We start from the raw sequence: 4,030 nt of genomic DNA on the forward strand, positions 1-4,030 counted from the left end.
GGGGAGGTGGCGCGCAATCTCACTCACTCACTCACTCACTCAACTCACGAAGGGCCACACCGACTCACTCAACTCTGGCCATCTTAGCAGCTGACGTGCGTGTCTGCTCGATAACTAACCTAAAGGCCGAAGTTTTTGCAATTTTCGCCAGATTAGTGGTCGCCTGTCTCGCCTACTCCGCCACCCTTCCCCTGCACCCCTCCCCTCCTAACACGAGGCAAGTTCACTGCCCCGCCTGTTCAACACCGCGTAGCGTCTGTAGCATCTCCCTGACTTAAGTGAGCTCACATCACCCGAACTGCTCTTCGAAAGAGGCGACGCGAGCGCGAATAGAGACGGGGCAGGGGAGGCGGGAGCGGGGAGCGAGGAGGGAGAGGAGCGGGAAGAGGAGGTCGGGGGAAAGGGGAAGCAGGGAAGGGAGGCGGGGGAGGGGGAGCGTGACGTGTGCGGAGGGGGGGGCCGGGAGAGCGGGGAGGTGGGCCGCGTTTGAGAGGTCCGACGAACAGGAGGGATCGCAATCCCCAGGCCGACGTCCTTGCCAATATAATCGGCTATTCACACGCCGTTACTGCCGTCGTCGCGAAGATCGTTCCCGCCGACGTCGCCTCCCGTCATCGTCCGCCGACGCCGACGACGTTTTTTTTATTATTATTATTTTATTATAAGCTCGGTGAATACAACTTTTCAACAAGTGAAGATAATCACGTATCAACCTCAACAAAAGTCAATATTTGTATATTAATTATTATTTTGGGTAAAGCGTTATAGATACAGGGCCAGGGGGTACTATAATGTAACGAGTCACTTCAAATCTGATCGAAGATCTACTGTAACAGTCATCTCTTATCAATACACGTTTACAGTAGGCCTATGTAACAGCAGGCTGGTAACTAGCGACAACAAAAATCTGTTGATTTGTTATTCCACTGAAAAAAACGAGTGGACCGGATCGGCCGGTGGCGCCGCCCTCGTGAGTGACTCAGAGTGAGTTTACGAAACTCCCATTCACTAATGATGGCGGTTGTGTTTACGTTGGAAGTTACGAAAGTCTGATAAATTGGACAATAGTTGTGACTATTTCAGAAGAGAAGGAACCGCGTGTGGATTTTCAGATTTCCTGATCCCGGACGGTTAAAACGGTATCAAGGTCTTTGTGTTCGGTTGTCTGATTGCTGAGATCTAGCCATTTCTATTCGCGACTCGGTTAGTGACAAGTAATTTTTCGCATTGGCAAAAAACAGTGGTTTGCCATCAAGTTTAACGGCTCTAATGTGGAATCGAGGTACAGGGGTGGATTAATTGTTGTGCATGGTCGAAGTGGATACATCTGGCTGTGATATGGTGCAAAAGTTGATAGAATAAGTGTGAATTTCTGTCTGTGGTTGGAGCTCAAAGGAAACGTTACTGTGATCGCCAGCGTGCAGGAGTTAGATCCCTTCTTCTATTTATATATATAACACTTTTTTTTTTCGCCATAAGTCCCTGTGAGAGGCTGAAAAACGTGAGAGGGGATAGACAGAACAATATGCGGCTATGGTGTTATAGGAGGTGGAGGTTATATGATAGATAGGGATATACAGACGTAGTAACGGCTAGTTAATTTATCGCTAGGTGTCTATGTTTAATAGTTTGCCTATATTCTGTTTTCGCATGCCTTCTCTGTCTCCGAAGTGTAGAGAAGCAGTGAGTGTGTCTGTCTACTGCGAGAAGCAGTGAGCGCGTCTGTCTACTGCGAGAAGCAGTGAGCGCGTCTGTCTACTGCGAGAAACAGTGAGCGCGTCTACGACACAAAATAGTAATAATAAATTGCACTTTTAACTTTAACCCAAAAGTAAACGTAAAAACCCACTTAAATATCGGTCTGTACCATTCATTTCATCCTGCGCAAAGGCTCCAGCATTGATTCCATGGGTTCTTGCAACGCCAACCTGATCCTGTATCAGTGCTGTCAGCGGTGAAATAACCAGCACTGTGTGCTTTTTGCCAGGGTCGATCTGTAAGATAATTGTCTACAGTCACGCAAATGTAAAAAATACTATAATTTCTAATTATTATATTGTTGTTATTAGCCGCAGGGTCATCACCGGGCCTGTCTCCACGCTAGGCCAGTACCGCTAATCACGGTCACGTACACGCCGCTAATTGGGGAAGGTGGTGCTAATCCCCTGACCAGCTGGCGTGGGTGCGTGACAGGTCGTGACATAGCGGCCCCGGCAGCGTGTGGACAGCGCGGGCGGACCGCCATCTTGGATTGGCCCGCTCGCCCGGCCAGCAGCTGTATTGATCGCTCGTGGTTGCTAGGGGCAACGCCGCAGAACAAATGGCATAGGAGCCGTATTGATCGCGGCGGTTGCTAGGTGGTTGCTAGGGGTGGCGCCGTAACATGCCTCTGTCATGCCTCTGTCGACCGGCGCGACCCGCGTCGCGCGTGAGGGGGGGGGGAGCGCCCTGTAACACGTGGTTGTTACACTTCTCCCCCCACTAAACCGATGTCCACCCTGTGGACATCGAATGGCAGCCTCCTGGCTGGCCGTCCACAGGGGGGTGGGCGCGGTCGACGTCGTGGCATTATAATATTTGTTTCCTTCGGTATTACAATATGAAAGACATTACATTTACATCCAATAAATAGAATAATACGACATGTAATACAATATGGGAAACCTTAACGCACAATATAATAACACAGTACATTTTTTCCTGAGGGTCTACTGATGTGGTCGTCGGCCACACCGTACAGAACTACTAATTCGTTACAGAACTGGTAACTCGTTAATCGTGTACTGAGCGTTGTGATCGTTGTGATCGTTGTTCGTGGTGCTCATGCGTCATGGTCCTCGTCGTCGTCTTCCTGATGGTTGGCCCCGTTGGGGGTGGCGGCCGCTCGCGACATGGCCTCGAAGATGGCCGCTACGGCCATCTGGCGGACGTGTCGCGGATTAAACGTTGTCCGCACCGGGTCGTCCTCCTCGCCGACGACGAACTCGTACATTACGGGGTCGGAGTTCGTGCCCGTCCCGATGATGCGTCCGTTGTAATAGTGGTCGGGGGGTGGGGGTGCGGGGCTCCACGGATCGTCGTCGGAGTCCGGGGAGGTGTCGTCGTCGCTGGGGTATCCGGTGGTGTCCGGCTCCGGGTAGGCGTAGGGGTTGTATACCGTCGTCATGCCGTTCGTGCGTGCCTGCGGCGGGGCGGGGAGCGCGCTTTCTCCCGGCCCTGCGGCGCAGGCGGGGCAGGCGCAGGCGGAGGTGCCGAGGGCGCGGATGGCACAGGTGCAGTCGGCGTAGGCGCAGGCGGTGTTGGCGCCCGTCTGCGGTGGAGGCGGCGGCGCTGATGGGGTGTTGGCGCCCGTCTGCGGCGGAGGCGGCGGCGGTGATGATGGCTGTTCATTGGGCTGTTGCCCGTCGTTGTTGTTGTTAGCTGAGTCCTGGCAATGTTCAAGTGGCATGATAATACGTGGTACAGTATTATAGCCGGGGCAGTATATAATGTGGCTGCCCGGTCAGTGCCATAGCGGCATCTGATAAATTATAGTACGCGGTCGCATATAAGCCGCTGAATACGCAAGGTTACAAATAGGCCGATTTGAACGGCGTTTCACAATTATATACGTTTAAATGATACGCGTGTTAGCTATAGTGCGCTTGACGAACATGCTAATACGATTACGTTTAATAATTAATTAAGACGACTAGTGCTAGCGGTGCACTCGCTGCACGTAGTCGGGGTTGTAAAGCTATCCTTAGCCGGTGTTACTTAAATAATGGGCCACTCTTAAGGTTCTAGTGTGCCTAATAGAGTGGCGATTAATATCGCTAATCTAATGACACTAGCTTAATGTCCGAGAGGAAGTTAGACAACACGAGGTGGTGGTATCGGGCAGGGGGCTGGTGTGGGCATGGAACGGCGCGCTGGGCGGGGGCGTAGGGAGATGTGGCGGTGCAGTATGGGAGTGAGCATGGAATCCTTAGGGGTTGGGGAGTTAGGGGTCGTGTGAGGGAGCATCTGTGCGATATTTGCATTAGGAGGG

The sequence above is a fragment of the Priapulus caudatus genome, unplaced genomic scaffold, assembly GCF_000485595.1.
Source record: "Priapulus caudatus unplaced genomic scaffold, Priapulus_caudatus-5.0.1 Scaffold1637, whole genome shotgun sequence".
Lineage (NCBI taxonomy): Eukaryota > Metazoa > Priapulida > Priapulimorpha > Priapulimorphida > Priapulidae > Priapulus > Priapulus caudatus.